Source organism: Epinephelus fuscoguttatus, linkage group LG10, assembly GCF_011397635.1.
Source record: "Epinephelus fuscoguttatus linkage group LG10, E.fuscoguttatus.final_Chr_v1".
Taxonomy (NCBI): Eukaryota; Metazoa; Chordata; class Actinopteri; order Perciformes; family Serranidae; genus Epinephelus; species Epinephelus fuscoguttatus.
This window is the reverse complement of record NC_064761.1, coordinates 23,596,696-23,615,542: the sequence shown is the minus strand read 5'-3', so window position 1 is coordinate 23,615,542 and position 18,847 is coordinate 23,596,696. Positions and strand designations below refer to the sequence as shown.

Below are 18,847 nucleotides of genomic sequence, written 5' to 3'. Positions count from 1 at the left end.
GACACGCGCACTGTCTATGTCTATTAAACACTGAACTCTCCTTGTGTCATTTGACTTTGTCATTACATCGTGTTGTCATGCTGTGTCATTTGACAAAGCGTTGTTATGATGGGTTGTTTGACAGTGTCATTATGATGTGTTATGTTGTGTTGTCTTGCTGTGTATTATACTAAGTGTTGTTTGACAGTGTCTTTACGTCGTTACTATGTTGTCTTGATGTGTCGTTTGACAACGTCGTTGCTATGTGTCGTTACTGCGTGTCGTTGCTATGCGTCCTTACTGTGTCGACTTGATGTGTCGTTTGACAACGCGTCGTTGCTATGCGTTGTTACTATGTGTCGTCTTGATGTGTCGTTTGACAACGTCGTTGCTATGCGTCGTTACCGCGTGTCGTTGCTATGCGTCGTTAGACAACGTCGTTGCTATGCGTCGTCTTGATGTGTTGTTTGACAACGTCGTTGCTATGCGTCGTTATTGTGTGTCGTTTGACAACGTCGTTGCTATGCGTCGTTACTATGTGTCGTTTGACAACGTCGTTGCTATGCGTCGTTGCTATGTGTCGTTTGACAACGTCCTTATGCCTGGCTACCGCGGTGGCACCGGGCGCCCCTTTCCCGACTTACCCTTTGCGGTCGGCGGAGGAATCACGATCTGCACATTAACTTCACCTATAGCACTGGCGAGGGACACAGTCAGTACACACACACACACACACACACACACACACAATTCAAGTCCCCCCGCTGCAACAGGTGACACGGAACCATAAAAATACTTAATTCGATTTAACACTGGTTTTACAAAAATATGAACATACATGGATAATATTACACATAGGTTTTGAGAATGTTCACATACAAGATTTAAAATAAAATACATGATAATATGTGGAACACATTGACACAGCTACACAATAAACATTAGTCAGAGTGATCAGAATTTATTTAAATGTTACAATACAGTAATGCAATAAAATAATAATCAAGGGGCATCATTGTTAATCACTGCTTTCACACAAAATTACACTGGAAACACAGGGCCAACAGTCACCAGTGTCCACTCAACTTCAAAGTTTACTGAGCACCTCATGTAGTTGGGTTTAAAGATACCATTTCATTTCAAAAGTAACACAAATAACAAAATATTGATTAGACTGTATTTCATTCCAAATAAATCTGAACTGTCGTCTTCTTTTGTAGAATGTTCTTTGGTATAACAAGAAAGTAAGCAACGATCTCACACGCAGTGAAAAATCTTCTAAAATACTCTATGTTTTTATTTCCACCAAGTCAGATGCACAATTTTTCCATGTCTCTCTTGGGTTCTTCACGGACTGAAGGATGAACTGAACTAGCGGGCCCAAGGATGGCGCCACACCAAAGTGGTGACGTCACAGTTACCCACAGCCACCCTGTGGTGAACAAACAAACCGTGAACAGCAGTGTTTAAGACAAATTACACATTTCCAAATGGAGTTTCATCATCAATTGACACAATCTGTATCAAAAGACAGGAAAGGACATAGAAACAAAGGTAGCACACATCACAGGACCCATCAGTCTTGTGGTCACACTCAACTTGGCCCTGAACAGACACTCCACGGCAAAACCTGCAGAGGGAAAAAAAACTATATAGCAAAATCAGTCTCAACACACATGTACCATACGTACATGTGCAACCAGTGTAGTGTAACAGGCTGGATTTGACAATTCCACTTTCAAAGTAAAGCCTATAGTTGTTAGATGAACACATTTCAGCATTCAATGCACATGCAACAAGTATTAGCGACAGAGTGAGTGACACAATTACCGCTGAAAAATAATGACACAAATATGAAGTACAGGGCATTACCTTGTGACAATTTAGGCGTGGTGGTATGGTACTATATACAGTGCCTTGCAAAAGTATTCATCCCCCTTGAACTTTTCCACATTTTGTCATGTTTTAAGCACAAATCTATATGTATTTTATTGGGATTTTATGTGACAGACCAACACAAAGTGGTGCATAATTATGAAGTGGAAGGAAAATGATACATGGTTTTAATTTTTTTTTTTCTCTAAATAAAAAACAGAAAAGTGTGGTGTGCAAAAGTATTCACCCCCCTTTACTCTGATACCCTTAAATAAAATCCAGTGCAACCAGTTGCCTTCAGAAGTCACCTAATTAGTAAATGGAGTCCACCTGTGTGTAATCTAATCTCAGTGTAAATTTACAGCTGTTCTGTGAAGGCCTCAGAGGTTTGCTAGAGAACGTTAGTGAACAAACAGCATCATGAAGCCCAAGGAACACACCAAACATGTCAGGGATAAAGTTGTGGAGAAGTTTAAAGCATGGTTAGGACATGAAAAATATCCCAAGCTTTGAAAATCTGACAGAGCACTGCTCAATCCATCACCTGAAAATGGAAAAGAGTATGGCACAACTGCAAACCTACCAAGATAATGGCCGTCCACCTAAACTGACAGGCAGGGCAAGGACAGCACTGATCAGAGAAGCAGCAAAGTGGCCCATGGTAACTCTGGAAGAGCTGCAGAGATCCACAGCTCAGGTGGGAGAATCTGTCCACAGGACAACTATTAGTCATGTACTCCACAAATCAGGCCTTTATGGAAGAGTGGCAAGAAGAGAGCCATTGTTGAAACAAAGCCATGCAGTTTGCCACAAGCCATGTGGGGGGCACAACAAACATGTGGAGGAAGGTGCTCTGGTCAGATGAGACCAAAATTGAAGTTTTAGGCCTAAATGCAAAACACTATGTGTGGCAGAAAACTAACACTGCACATGACCCTGAACACACCATACCCACTGTGAAACATGGTGGTGGCAGCATCATGCTGTGGGGATGCTTTTCTTCAACAGGGACAGGGAAGCCAGTCCGAGTTGATGGGAAGATGGATGGAGCCTAATACAGGACAATCTTGGAAGAAAACCTGTTAGAGTCTGCAAAAGACTTGAGACTGGGGCGAAGGAAGAATGGGCAAACATTTCAGTCTCTATATGTGTATCGCTGGTAGAGACTTGAAAGACTTGCAGCCGTCATTGCAGCAAAGGTGGTTCTACAAAGTATTGACTGGGGTGAATACTTTGCACACCACACTTTTATGTTTTTTATTTGTAGAAAAAATTAAAACCATGTATCATTTTCCTTACACTTCACAATTATGACAATTATGCAACACTTTGTGAGTGGTCTGGTCTGTCACATAAAATCCCAATAAAATACATTTACATTTGTGGCTAAAACGTGACAAAATGTGGGAAAGTTCTAGGGGGGTGAATACTTTTGCAAGGCACTGTACATTACCGTGTGCGTTGAACCTCCAGGAGATGCTCTGCCCCTCACAGGTAATATCTATCAGATGTAGCGAGGACATATTCAAAATCTTTATCTCCTACAGCTTTGCTCTCGTGTGGCTCCTCGAGATTTGCTGTAAACAATGATGCACCTTAGAATCACAGATATTTTGCAACCAACACAGATGGAAAAACTGTTAAACTATATTCTTACAGAAACTGACACTTACTCCTGCCAGCACTTGATGTCTCTTGATGAAGACAATAGGCTCTCTGGTGTCCGCTCTTGCAGTTGGTGATCTTTCTCAATGGCTGGGTCGATGGGCATTCTGTGCAGAGGCAGACAGAGTGATAAACTGACACAAAGACATCTCTGTGTGTAATGACATTATGATAGTATTAGACTCCAACATTGTGACCACAGATACAGCAACGGTTCAGACATTTGGTGCGGGGAAACTGATGTGAGAAAAGTTTAGTGCTACGGATGCTTCCCGTCGCATATCAATGTGATTACAATAGCAAGCACCGGGTATGTCAATGCTGATTGCGGATTCAGGATCATCGATCACCATCGGAGGGAAAACGGTCCTCCTCACGTGAGTACTGCTCATTATTTGATAGGGATACGCAAAGAAACACGCACATCTGTGAAATAAACAGTATCTGCCATGTTACACTTGCGCAATGATGACACTGACAATGGGATTACAGCCAACAATAACACAGTAACAAACAACGCAACTACAACTGCCCAGAAACTAAATGAATTATTAATACACAAAATAACATGTAATAAGGCTACTCACTAACAAACGGCTTACTGTATATGACCCACTCACATCACATCAACCACTGAACACAATACTGTATGTAGGAGACTCAGTCCACAGCTAATGTGCATGACGTGCCCTGATTACCTACCGAAGCTAGCGCTACTTAGCTGTTTCATTTTCTCACGTTTATAACCTTGTTAACATCAAAGCATGCCACTGACTAATCACCCAGTGCGCTATCTGGTTTCCTCGCCCGTTGTAGGGCTAATGGCTTCAGTGGGGTGATAGCTGAATGGGCGCACGCTGCTGAGTCCTGAATAGCGGCGGTAACGTTAGCTTGTTTGTTAGCTTTGCAAAAACGCACACCACGCTTTGACAATCTGAACGCACTGCATTTCATTTAAAATAGCAATGACTACAATACAGTGTCCTTGTGCCTTCAATATGACTCTTACCATAACGCATTTACATCAGTAACGTTCCTGTAAACGGGTGGAGGCGGTGAACCGGGAAACTGACGACGAACTGCTCCACACACTCTTGCGCCACTCTCTGTTGTTGTTCTCCGCCCCAGCCAATCAGTAACCGAGGAACTTGACGCTGCCTCATGACTGTGAATAACTGGTCGAATACAACACACAGCAGTGTAGGATGTACAATAAGCAGACTAGCTGTCAACACACGTAAATAGTTGCAGACAAACACTATTTTACACATTATATGACTATAATAATAACAAAGATCTCATCAAGCAAACGTTTTAAAAATATATATATAACTAAACTGCAATGTTGATAATGTGGAAAATTCTTTAAGAAAAATGTTACGGGAGTATGACTTTAAGATCAAGATTCAAGATTCAAAGATTTATTTGTCACATGCATTGTACAAGTACAGCAGCACTGAAATAGAATTGCAAACCAAATATTAAATAAAACAAGATGGGAGATATAAAGAGGAGAAAGATAATTACATAACAGACTTAAATTAAATAGAATATATATATATATATATATATATATATATATATATATATATATATATATATATATATATATATATATATATATACACACAGTACAGGCCAAAAGTTTGGACACACCTTCTCATTCAATGCGTTTTCTTTATTTTCATGACTATTTACATTGTAGATTCTCACTGAAGGCATCAAAACTATGAATGAACACATGTGGAGTTATGTACTTAACAAAAAAAGGTGAAATAACTGAAAACATGTTTTATATTCTAGTTTCTTCAAAACAGCCACCCTTTGCTCTGATTACTGCTTTGCACACTCTTGGCATTCTCTCCATGAGCTTCAAGAGGTAGTCACCTGAAATGGTTTTCCAACAGTCTTGAAGGAGTTCCCAGAGGTGTTTAGCACTTGTTGGCCCCTTTTCCTTCACTCTGCGGTCCAGCTCACCCCAAACCATCTGCATTGGGTTCAGGTCCGGTGACTGTGGAGGCCAGGTCATCTGCCGCAGCACTCCATCACTCTCCTTCTTGGTCAAATAGCCCTTACACAGCCTGGAGGTGTGTTTGGAGGTGAGTCTGTTATGTAATTATCTTTCTCCTCTTTATATCTCCCATCTTGTTTTATTTAATATTTGGTTTGCAATTCTATTTCAGTGCTGCTGTACTTGTACAATGCATGTGACAAATAAATCTTTGAATCTTGAATCTTGATCTTAAAGTCATACTCCCGTAACATTTTTCTTAAAGAATTTTCCACATTATCAACATTGCAGTTTAGTTATATATATATTTTTAAAACGTTTGCTTGATGAGATCTTTGTTATTATTATAGTCATATAATGTGTAAAATAGTGTTTGTCTGCAACTATTTACGTGTGTTGACAGCTAGCCTGCTTATTGTACATCCTACACTGCTGTTTGTTGTATTCGACCATTTATTCGTCAGTCATGAGGCAGCGTCAAGTTCTCGGTTACTGATTGGCTGGGGGCGGGAGAACAACAACAGAGAGTGGCGCAAGAGTGTGTGGAGCAGTTCGTCGTCCAGTTTCCCGGTTCACCGTCTCCACCCGCTTTACAGGAACGTTACTGATGTAAATGCGCTATGGTAAGAGTCATATTGAAGACACGAAGGACACTGTATTGTAGTCATTGCTATTTTAAATGAAATGCAGCGCGTTCAGATTGTCAAAGCGTGGTGTGCGTTGGCAAAGCTAACAAACAAGCTAACGTTACCGCCGCTATTCAGGACTCCAGCAGCGCAGGCGCTCACATTCAGCTATCACCCCACTGAAGCCATTAGCCCCTACAACGGGCGAGGGGAAACCAGATAGCGCACTGGGTGATTAGTCAGTGGCATGCTTTGATGTTAACAAGGTTATAAACGTGAGAAAATGAAACAGCTAAGCAGCGCTAGCTTCGGTAGGTAATCAGGGCACGTCATGCACGTTATCTGTGGACTGAGTCTCCTACATACAGTATTGTGTTCAGTGGCTGATGTGATGTGAGTGGGTCATATACAGTAAGCCGTTTGTTAGTGAGTAGCCTTATTACATGTTATTTTGTGTATTAATAATTCATTTAGTTTCTGGGCAGTTGTAGTTGCGTTGTTTGTTACTGTGTTATTGTTGGCTGTAATCCCGCCGTAGCAGCGAGTTAGCCATGTCTAAAACATAAGACACGTAGAGACACAGAGAACTGATACTCATCGGAGACTGTGTTTCTGTTCGATTTGCATAAAATCATTTGGCACCTGCATGGACAGTGTCATCATTGCGCAAGTGTAACATGGCAGGTACTGTTTATTTCACAGATGTGCGTGTTTCTTTGCGTATCCCTATCAAATAATGAGCAGTACTCACGTGAGGAGGACCGTTTTCCTCCGATGGTGATCGATGATCCTGAATCCGCAATCAGCATTGACATACCCGGTGCTTGCTATTGTAATCACATTGATATGCGACGGGAAGCATCCGTAGCACTAAACTTTTCTCACATCAGTTTCCCCGCACCAAATGTCTGAACCGTTGCTGTATCTGTGGTCACAATGTTGGAGTCTAATACTATCATAATGTCATTACACACAGAGATGTCTTTGTGTCAGTTTATCACTCTGTCTGCCTCTGCACAGAATGCCCATCGACCCAGCCATTGAGAAAGATCACCAACTGCAAGAGCGGACACCAGAGAGCCCACTGTCTTCATCAAGAGACATCAAGTGCTGGCAGGAGTAAGTGTCAGTTTCTGTAAGAATATAGTTTAACAGTTTTTCCATCTGCGTTGGTTGCAAAATATCTGTGATTCTAAGGTGCATCATTGTTGACAGCAAATCTCGAGGAGCCACGAGAGCAAAGCTGTAGGAGATAAAGATTTTGAATATGTCCTCGCTACATCTGATAGATATTACCTGTGAGGGGCAGAGCATCTCCTGGAGGTTCAACGCACACGGTAATGTACAGTGCCTTGCAAAAGTATTCACCCCCCTAGAACTGTACCACATTTTGTCACGTTTAGCCACAAATGTAAATGTATTTTATTGGGATTTTATGTGACAGACCAGACCACCAAAAAGTGTTGCATAATTGTGAAGTGTAAGGAAAATGATACATGGTTTTAATTTTTTTTCTACAAATAAAAAACATAAAAGTGTGGTGTGCAAAAGTATTCACCCCCCTGAGTCAATACTTTGTAGAACCACCTTTTGCTGCAATGACAGCTGCAAGTCTTTCGGGGCAAGTCTCTACCAGCGATACACATATAGAGACTGAAATGTTTGCCCATTCTTCCTTCGCCCCAGTCTCAAGTCTTTTGCAGACTCCTAACAGGTTTTCTTCCAAGATTGTCCTGTATTAGGCTCCATCCATCTTCCCATCAACTCGGACTGGCTTCCCTGTCCCTGTTGAAGAAAAGCATCCCCACAGCATGATGCTGCCACCACCATGTTTCACAGTGGGTATGGTGTGTTCAGGGTCATGTGCAGTGTTAGTTTTCTGCCACACATAGTGTTTTGCATTTAGGCCTAAAACTTCAATTTTGGTCTCATCTGACCAGAGCACCTTCCTCCACATGTTTGTTGTGCCCCCCACATGGCTTGTGGCAAACTGCATGGCTTTGTTTCAACAATGGCTCTCTTCTTGCCACTCTTCCATAAAGGCCTGATTTGTGTAGTACATGACTAATAGTTGTCCTGTGGACAGATTCTCCCACCTGAGCTGTGGATCTCTGCAGCTCTTCCAGAGTTACCATGGGCCACTTTGCTGCTTCTCTGATCAGTGCTGTCCTTGCCCTGCCTGTCAGTTTAGGTGGACGGCCATTATCTTGGTAGGTTTGCAGTTGTGCCATACTCTTTCCATTTTCAGGTGATGGATTGAGCAGTGCTCTGTCAGATTTTCAAAGCTTGGGATATTGTTTCATATCCTAACCATGCTTTAAACTTCTCCACAACTTTATCCCTGACATGTTTGGTGTGTTCCTTGGGCTTCATGATGCTGTTTGTTCACTAACGTTCTCTAGCAAACCTCTGAGGCCTTCACAGAACAGCTGTAAATTTACACTGAGATTAGATTACACAGGTGGACTCCATTTACTAATTAGGTGACTTCTGAAGGCAACTGGTTGCACTGGATTTTATTTAAGGGTATCAGAGTAAAGGGGATGAATACTTTGCACACCACACTTTTCTGTTTTTATTTAGAGAAAAAAATTAAAACCATGTATCATTTTCCTTCCACTTCATAATTATGCACCACTTTGTGTTGGTCTGTCACATAAAATCCCAATAAAATACATATAGATTTGTGCTTAAAACATGACAAAATGTGGAAAAGTTCAAGGGGGATGAATACTTTGGCAAGGCACTGTATATAGTACCATACCACCACGCCTAAATTGTCAGCCACAGGGTAATGCCCTGTACTTCATATTTGTGTCATTCTTTTTCAGCGTAATTGTGTCACTCACTCTGTCGCTAATACTTGTTGCATGTGCATTGAATGCTGAAATGTGTTCATCTAACAACTATAGGCTTTACTTTGAAAGTGGAATTGTCAAATCCAGCCTGTTACACTACACTGGTTGCACATGTACGTATGGTACATGTGTTTTGGAGACTGATTTTGCTATGTAGTTTTTTTTCCCTCTGCAGGTTTTGCCGTGGAGTGTCTGTTTAGGGCCAAGTTGAGTGTGACCACAAGACTGATGGGTCCTGTGATGTGTGCTACCTTTGTTTCTATGTCCTTTCCTGTCTTTTGATACAGATTGTGTCAATTGATGATGAAACTCCATTTGGAAATGTGTAATTTGTCTTAAACACTGCTGTTAACGGTTTGTTTGTTCACCACAGGGTGGCTGTGGGTAACTGTGACGTCACCACTTTGGTGTGAGCGCCATCCTTGGGCCACGCTAGTTCAGTTCATCCTTCAGTCCGTGAGGAGGAACCCAAGAGACACATGGAAAAATTGTGCATCTGACTTGGTGGAAATAAAAACATAGAGTATTTTAGAAGATTTTTCACTGCGTGTGAGATCGTTGCTTACTTTCTTGTTATACCAAAGAACATTCTACAAAAGAAGACGACAGTTCAGATTTATTTGGAATGAAATACAGTCTAATCAATATTTTTGTTATTTGTGTTACTTTTGAAATGAAATGGTATCTTTAAACCCAACTACATGAGGTGCTCAGTAAACTTTGAAGTTGAGTGGACACTGGTGACTGTTGGCCCTGTGTTTCCAGTGTAATTTTGTGTGAAAGCAGTGATTAACAATGATGCCCTTGATTATTATTTTATTGCATTACTGTATTGTAACATTTAAATAAATTCTGATCACTCTGACTAATGTTTATTGTGTAGCTGTGTCAATGTGTTCCACATATTATCATGTATTTTATTTTAAATCTTGTATTGTTGTGAACATTCTCAAAACCTATGTGTAATATTATCCATGTATGTTCATATTTTTGTAAAACCAGTGTTAAATCGAAGTATTTTTATGGTTCCGTGTCACCTGTTGCAGCGGGGGGACTTGAATTGTGTGTGTGTGTGTGTGTGTGTGTGTGTGTGTGTGTGTGTGTGTGTGTGTGTGTGTGTGTGTGTACTGACTGTGTCCCTCGCCAGAGCTATATGTTAAGTTAGTGTGCAGATCGTGAGACCTCCGCCGACCGCACAGGGTAAGTCGGGACAGGGGCGCCCGTGCCACCGCGGTAGCCAGGCATAAGGACGTTGTCAAACGACACATAGCAACGACGCATAGCAACGACGTTGTCAAACGACACATAGTAACGACGCATAGCAACGACGTTGTCAAACGACACACAATAACGATGCATAGCAACGACGTTGTCAAACAACACATCAAGACGACGCATAGCAACGACGTTGTCTAACGACGCATAGCAACGACACGCGGTAACGACGCATAGCAACGACGTTGTCAAACGACACATCAAGACGACACATAGTAACAACGCATAGCAACGACGTTGTCAAACGACACATCAAGTCGACACAGTAAGGACGCATAGCAACGACACGCAGTAACGACACATAGCAACGACGTTGTCAAACGACACATCAAGACGACACATAGTAACGACGTAAAGACACTGTCAAACAACACTTAGTATAATACACAGCAAGACAACACAACATAACACATCATAATGACACTGTCAAACAACCCATCATAACAACGCTTTGTCAAATGACACAGCATGACAACACGATGTAATGACAAAGTCAAATGACACAAGGAGAGTTCAGTGTTTAATAGACATAGACAGTGCGCGTGTCGACATATTTTTGGCACAAATGGAACCCCATACACGCTGAAAGTTCCGGTCGGTCTAAAGGAAGTAGTCGATGGCGAGCAGAGTCGTCCTGAACACTCACTCTGAGAAATCTTTTTTTGTTTGTTTGTTTTTTTTATCTAAGCAAACGTTGACTAGAACTCATCAAAGACACAGAGAAGGGCTGCTTATAGGTGAGTGCTCAAGGGTACGTTGTTGAAATGTTGTTTTGTCCTGCAGTGTTTGTTGAGGTAGGGAGCTTTCTGGGCAAAAATCTATCTTACAGGCAAGTGCACAGACAGACCCCAGGTGGTGCTCCAGTACCTGCCCTTTTGCCCACTGTCTAGATAAGGACCCCATTTACAATACACATGTAAGAACTATATATTAGTTATTAAATGTAGCCCATTGCATCAATTCTTAATTAAAAGTGTTTATGCCCAACAACTGCATTTGAGGCGAGCACCTTCCCTTGAGGCAGCCGCGCGTATACCGTGCGCCCTGCTGAGCAGCATCACGTCTCCCTCCCCTGCCGTCATGGACAGACATGGCCCGCCTCCTGATCTCTACGGCCTCCTTGATCCAACGTTTGAACTTGTTGCTTTCCAATCCGATGACTTTTGCGTTGTCCCAGTCCATGACATGAATATTTCTTTTGCAGTGATCTGATATGGCTGAACCTGCTCTGCTTTTTCTTTTTGTGATCTTGTGAGACGTCCTGTCGTTTCCTTTTCGCATTCTTTTTTTATGTTCTGTTTTTCTTGTATTGAAGCTTCTTCCTGTTTCTCCTATGTATGTTTTATGTTATGCATGGGATTTCGTATATTACGTTGCATTTTTTTGTCCGTGTCAGTCCTCCCCTGCCGTCATGGACAGACATGGCCCGCCTCCTGGGGCCTGTATCACGAAGCAGGATTTTGTCTTAGCGAGGTAACTTCAGGGTTAACCCTGGGTTTTCGGTCTCACGAAGCCGGTTCAGTTCTTATCGGGGTAGATCACCATGGTAACTTACTCTGAACGGCTATCCTGCTCCGGAGCGGGGTAAGTTTAGGGTTGAATCTGATCCTATAAAAAGCACCACCCACTGGCCAATCAGCTGTTCGGAAAAAAATGGCCTGCCCTTTTATCCCAAACCCAGTTGACAGGAGAGCGCAGATTGTGAGGAGAGCGCTCCGGTGTGAAAGGATCTTCCTGGACCGGGCAGATCCCTTCCAACACCCAGATCAGCACTTACACGAGCGGTACCGCTTTTCGCGGCCCGGGCTGGAGTGCATAGGCTATGCCAGATCCTAGAGCCCCACGTCGCCCGTGCGACCCGCAGGAGCGCTGCCCTCACTGTCCCGCAGTCAGTCTGCATCGCCCTACGGTTTTTTGCCACCGGCAGTTTTCTGTACAGTGTCGGGGATGCGGAGCGGCTGAGTAAGCACACCGTCTGCCGCACTGTCCATCAAGTCGCCGCAGCCCTGAACCATTTCATGGATGAGTTCATTGTGTTTCCAGGCCACCTGCAAACACACGTCATCAACCAGCAGTTTTATGAGATTGCAGGTAACGTAACCCATTGGACCACTCAATATAGCCTACTATGCAGACCCCACTATACTGTTACTGTTGTAATGTAGCGCATTAAATGCAGCCTACTGTACTGTTATCACAGGCTTCCCCAGAGTGCTTGGCTGTATTGACGGCACACTCATCCCCATCTCCGCGCCTCTGGGTGAGGATGAGGGGGATTATGTTGACCGTCACAACCGTCACAGCCTCAATGTACAGGTAAATCCCGGGGGTGGGGGGGTTGACGCCAGTGTCCATGTTAAACAGAGTGGGAATCACCATCACATGTCCATATCTAACATGTCTTATAACTCGTGTTCTTAATCTGCAATTGCAACTGTATTTATGTAGTCATGGTACTTATTCATTGTATCATATTATTCATTGTATCATTGCATTTGTATTGTATTCAGTAGGCTATATTCCTGTATTGTATTCTAAAGCCTGACCAGGGACAAAGACTGCAAATTAGCTGAAGCTAGACATCTTATATGCATCACATTTTCCCATTCTATGTGGCAATGTTGTATGTATTGTCCCTGTTGAAAGTTAAACCTTAATATAAATATACAGGGTATCAAATATACATTAATGCCGCAGTGACTGATGCTGTGGAACTTTTATCAAATCTCTCTGCAGATGACCTGTGACCCCAACTGCCTCATCACCAGTGTTGATGCTAGGTGGCCCGGCTCCGTACATGACTCTCGTGTGTTCAATGAGAGCACACTCTGCCGCAGACTGCAGCAAGGCATGGCAACTGTACATTGCATGCTATTATGTGTTACAATATGTGCTTCAATCAGAATCGACTTCATTGCCAATTACCTTTACACATACAAGGAATCTGACTTGGTCATTGTGGTGGCTTATGTACAAGTTGAAAAATAGGAACAAAAGTACTGCAGAAGTAATTTCATAAATAATAGGATAAGATACAAACTGCAAATTGTAATACTGATCCTGCCAATTTTCCTCTCATCTACAGGAGACTTCAGTGGGGTGCTGCTTGGAGATAGGGGGTATGCTCTCCAGCCATATTTAATGACCCCCTACCCTGAGCCTGACCCGGGACCACAGGCCCTGTACAACAGGGCCCACAATTCGACAAGGGCCAGGATAGAGCAGACTTTTGGACTCCTGAAGGCCCGCTTTGCCTGTCTGCGCCAGCTGAGAGTGGCCCCAGACAGGGCGTGCAAGATAGTTGCTGCCTGTTGTGTGCTGCATAACATTGCAACAATTAGGAGGGAAAGAGACCCACAGTTTGACCTTCAGCCCCCTGATGTGGTGGACCCCATCCACCTAGACTTTCCCACAGGCCGGGCAGTCAGGGAGGCCATTACTCTGCAATTTATGTAGACCCCCTCACAGAGGCCGGGTTTTTTGTTTTTCCTCCCCATAGAGATAGAGGCCGTTTTTGTTTCCCCTCAAAGATAGAGGCCGGTTTTCTTTTTCCCCTTACAGACAGAGGCTGTTTTTGGCTTAAACTTTTTATTTGTCACGCATTTAGTCATTCATCCATCCCTGTAAGAAAGAAGAACATAAGCACATTAGTGATGCTTGCATCTTAATGGAGGTGTTTGAATTTTGACTTAAAATGTTGACACCCTGAAAAGCTCTTTGTATTGAATGGTACAGTATGAATGTATCAACTTATGTTAATGGTTTAAATGGTGTGGAATAATGTTGTCAGGGTCACAGTAGCAGTACTGGGGGTTGTAGTGAGCTACTTATCCCTGTGACTGCTGACAATGTAGTTGTGATGTTTAGTTTGTTAACTAACATACAGCCAACAGTGACCCCATGCACTGTGCATTTGAGAGCTGAACACAAAAGAAGTTTCACTTATTTAAATTAATGTGACCTTTATTAATGTGACCTTAATTTAACATTTATTTGAGGACCAACTCTCACTTATAGTGCAATAAATAAATTACTCACTTACCTTCCCTCTTTAGCTTCTTGATTTTCAATTTTATGTACTGAATCTGGAGCTCTGTTTTTTGTATTTTCAAGGCCTTGTATTTGATGTCCTGCTCCAGACTCCTCTTGTAGAGGGCCCTCACAGCATCAGTTGTTGCCTGAAACAAGTAAAATATGGAGCACATGGGTTAAAGCATGTAAAGTGTGTGAGCTAGGACATCTTATTTATAATGCAATGGAGGAACACTGCTCTGTGCTGACTTTCATGTCTGTGTTGTTATATCATTGTAGCATTGTCCTATTGCAGGTGGAAATGTCACATTGTCTCTAATATCTTGCACTTTAATATCTGCCGTCACTGTTATTGTATTGTATTGTGTGGCTGACATTGGTCTTTGACCTGCTAAGGGACTGAAGATGGAAATTAGCTTTGGCTATAATCTTGCATATTTACATGTCTATGTTCATTAATATGCATTGTCCCTTTATGAATAATAATGTTGACTTCAAACCTCCCAGTTTCAGTTGTGGTTAATATTACCTTTTGTGGTCCCTTCCCTTTGCTGGGTATTGAGCCTGATGTGGAGGCTTGGGGCTCAGCAGGGGGAGGGCATGTTTCTTCCTGCAATATTAACATAGCAGTAGTAGTACTGAACACTTGAAGTGGTTGTTGTTAAGCCCCATGTGCAGACCACCACCATTCAGTCACAGCCAAATCTATACACTCCTACAGTCTGTGTTGATGTGGGCAGGTTCTGCTCTACAATACGTGGTAAGGAACTATAAGGTGATACTGTACCTCCACAGCCCCTTCAGAGGAAACTGACAGTGTCTCTGTATCCCCATGGTCCACCGGCTGTAGAGACAGTATATAAGTGGTCTGTTAGCCATGTGCTGATCATATGCTGATGTGTGACTGATGTATGAATTACTGTAGGCCTACCTCTGCCTGAGACACAGTGTCTGATAGTGGCACCTCTGGCACCACCAGGACCAATGTATCTCCATCAACTGAGGGGAAGGTGGATGGGCCTGTGTTAGTAAGGTCACAATGATATGATGTAAATTGCCCAAGGTTTGACACTGACACATACGTACTTTGGACATATTTGGAGACCGAGGTGGAACCAGGGACAGAGGCCACCCCCCCTTCCACCCCGTCCATTATGGGGCGACCCTCATTCTTCGCCAGGGCCAGCTCCTCAGCAGGGGTGTATTCCTGTGAGGGACCACCCAGCCCTGTCTGCTTGCACTGATTCTTCTTCCTGTTGGCTGTAGCAGTGTAAATCAGAAGGGAAAATGTGGTGACACTGAAGCTGCTCCCATGTGGGATTAGAGAGGTGACAGTCCAATAGGTTATATACAGTCACAGGTAATATACTAGGAAGGGACATAGGATGTAATGCTAATGTGAAACAGCACATCATTTTAGAATGTATATGAACTTCAGCCTGCATTCTGTAGGAGACTGAAACAGAAATGCAGCCCAGTCATTATAGGAAGTTTAATTATTTAACTAGTAAAAGAAATTGAGGCATTTCATAATATTTTGGAGGCACTTAATAGCACCATCAATTAGTGCCGAAGGTCTCGGGGAAAATTGTCCCTGTTTTTTAAATAAAGGGAGTGTATATTTTGCTCAGCTGTTGATTTCTAACACTCAATGGCAGGATAATTTTATACAGACTATTAACTTGGTAGATTGATATGCAGGGTATGACATTAAATAGGCCAACTTACTACACGCAATGATGTTTTTGTGCTTGTTCTTTATTTGCTCCCATGTCTGTTTTACACCTGAGAGGTTGGATCTGGGGGAATTAGATGATAATTGTAGTACACGCAATTCATCTCTACAGAACATTGATTTCATGGGATTCACGGGTTTGATAGTGTCAGATGAGTAACTTACGCATTTATACAGTCGGCTATGCGTTGTCATGCATGCTGCCTCCTCTCGCAGCCGCCACGATGTTTCCTTTTTCTTTTATATATATATTTTCTCCTCTTCATATTTTGAAATGACTAATCTCTGCTCCTCACAGGAGAAATACAGCGCTCTGTCTGCAGCGGGGGTGTGTTTAGCACTCATGATTGCCATTGGTCGGCTGCCTTGGATCCTACCCTTATATACGTGTGCGTTCACAGCTCTTGATAAGACAAACCTGGGTCGAGTTACCGAGTTGATAACCCGCGTCGTGATACCGATTATCCTGATTGCCATTGTTAGGGTTAGTCAACCCAGGATAGGTCTGGGTAACCCAGGAAAGGTTGATCTTGCTTCGTGATACAGGCCCCAGATCTCTACGGCCTCCTTGATCCAACGCTTTGAACTTGTTGCTTTCCAATCCGATGACTTTTGCGTTGTCCCAGTCCATGACATAAATATTTCTTTTGCAGTGATCTGATATGGCTGAACCTGCTCTGCTTTTTCTTTTGTGATCTTGTGAGATGTCCTGTCGTTTCCTTTTCGCATTCTTTTTTATGTTGTTTTTCTTGTATTGAAGCTTCTTCCTGTTTCTCCTATGTATGTTTTATGTTATGCATGGGATTTCGTATATTACGTTGCATTTTTTTGTCCGTGTCAGTTCTGTCTTTTGGGTGAACTAAAAGCGGGCGGAGTTTTGTGTGAGGTTTTACTATTGCGTTTATTTTGTGTTTTTTCATTGTCCTCTGTACGCGCTATGGTCACCATGTCTTTGTAGCTGCTTTCGTTTTTTTTTTGTTTGGGTTTTATTTTGTGTTCTTTCTGTTTTTCTTTGTTTGTTGACTTGCTTCCTTCCCGGGCGAATTTCAGTCTAAACTTAGATGAGACGTCTAATAGACGTCTAAGGCTCAGCAGGGTGGTAGACCGATTTTAGCCCAGACGTCTGAGGACCATTAGACGTCTAATAGACGTCTTTTAGACGTAAATGCTTGGTGGGTTATTTTATAGGCTACTGCTAACTCCTTACTTGAACCGGAAGTCGTTCGAGCTCCGCCATCTTTAAGGCTGTCTCATGTCTCTTATTCCTGCCAGTAAGGAGTTAGTGTTAGGCGTTAGGAGGGAGCTAGGTGCGATGAGTAAGGTAACACTAGAGGTTCCTAACAGGAAGTCTTTTTCAGCTTGAGGCCATGACGTATAAATACCCGCCCCTACCCTACGTCTGTCTCATTTGAACGAGATGGCGGAGAAACAGCGCAAGTGTACCCGTTACATGCATTCTTTGCAGTGAAACGCTGTAATTCACATGCCTACGTGACTACAAAGAGTAACGTTAATGATATTTCCTGCAAGACTGTCATGTTGTTATTAAGTTTATTTCATTCACAACCCGTTGCGTTGTTCAGCGGACTGTCTGTGATGTGTGGCTGTTAAATGTGCAGCTGCTCGAGTGATAGGCTAGAACACCACACACACACACACACACACACACACACACAAACACATTTTCCCATCATTAATTGTCCTGTATGTCATGTGAGTGGAATAATGTTTAATAGGCTGTAGGTAATATTAATTATTATTACTACTTTCATTAATGTTGTTGTAAACTGTCATTACCGTCTGTCCTGCATCTCTCTCTGTCTCTGTCTCTCTCTGTCTGTCTCTCTCTGTCTGTCTCATTGTGTCATATGGATTACTGTTAATTTATTATGTTGATCTGTTCTGTACGACATCTATTGCACGTCTGTCTGTCCTGGAAGAGGGATCCCTCCTCGCGCTCTTCCTGAGGATTCTACCATTTTTTTCCCCGTTAAAGTTTTTTTTTTTTTTTGCGGAGTTTTTCCTTATCCGCTGTGAGGTCCTAAGGACAGAGGGATGTTGTATGCTGGAAAGCCCTGTGAGGCAAATTGTTATTTGTGATATTGGGCTTTATAAATAAAATTGAATTGATTGAGGTAGACTGACAGGTCTGATGTCTTATTCAGGCTTTGATCAGCGAACATAATGGGACTTGGGATGTACGCCAAACGCTGGCTCCGTTATGCAGCAGATGCAGCTGTGCCGCCCATAGGTGCCGCCGTCACCAGAATAGGACGTGACGCTTCAGAGTAAGGCCGTCTCGTCTCTTATCAGCAATCCTCGCCCCTCACTCCTAACTCCTGACTCCTTAAATGTTTTCCTAAGTGGGAGGGACTAAACAGTTAGGTAAGGTGGCTAGGTTAGGTGGTTAGCAGTAATTTTAAGGGACATGGGACGTACCCGGGGACGTCGGCTGCCTATAACTCCGTTTATCCAAAGAGCATGGATACCAAGAGGCGAAACTCAATAGCAACCCCATAGCAACAGACTCGCCCATGGTTTCGTCCTACCGCCGCCATTTTGGACTGTCAGCAGACCGCAGCAGACCCGCTTGCATATATAGCAGGATGAGATGCATTATCTCATCCTGCTATATATGCAAGGGGTTAATGTGCTGAGGGGAGCACCTTGCGCTCCCCTCAGCACATTAACCAATCAGCACCTGAGGCCTCTCTCTCTCTATAGGAGGGCAATGCCCATCTTGTCGCCCTCTGGCTCTTTGGCTCTCCGCCCACTTCCTGGTCGTCTCACT

The 18,847-nt window shown here is 42.9% G+C and overlaps 2 protein-coding genes, 1 long non-coding RNA gene and 2 pseudogenes across 7 annotated transcripts in view; 3 read left to right on the top strand and 2 right to left on the bottom strand.

Annotated features, from left to right (window-relative positions):
- atp13a3 (ATPase 13A3) overlaps window positions 1-18,847 on the top strand; it is a 116,294-nt gene that overhangs the window by 13,787 nt on the left and 83,660 nt on the right. The window lies entirely within an intron of this gene.
- Window positions 1-18,847, bottom strand: part of LOC125896231 (serine/threonine-protein kinase pim-2-like) — a 74,359-nt gene that overhangs the window by 34,896 nt on the left and 20,616 nt on the right. The gene's annotated exons all lie outside the window — the stretch shown is intronic.
- LOC125895791 (hydroxylysine kinase-like) overlaps window positions 1-18,847 on the top strand; it is an 84,492-nt pseudogene that overhangs the window by 52,427 nt on the left and 13,218 nt on the right.
- LOC125895794 (uncharacterized) lies at window positions 1,525-4,558 on the bottom strand. The gene is made up of 4 exons (XR_007450202.1): window positions 4,529-4,558; window positions 3,528-3,626; window positions 3,308-3,431; window positions 1,525-1,609 (listed from the first exon to the last, which is right to left on the bottom strand). It is a non-coding gene; the product is annotated as an uncharacterized LOC125895794 (long non-coding RNA).
- Window positions 11,787-14,655, top strand: LOC125895793 (putative nuclease HARBI1; annotated as a pseudogene).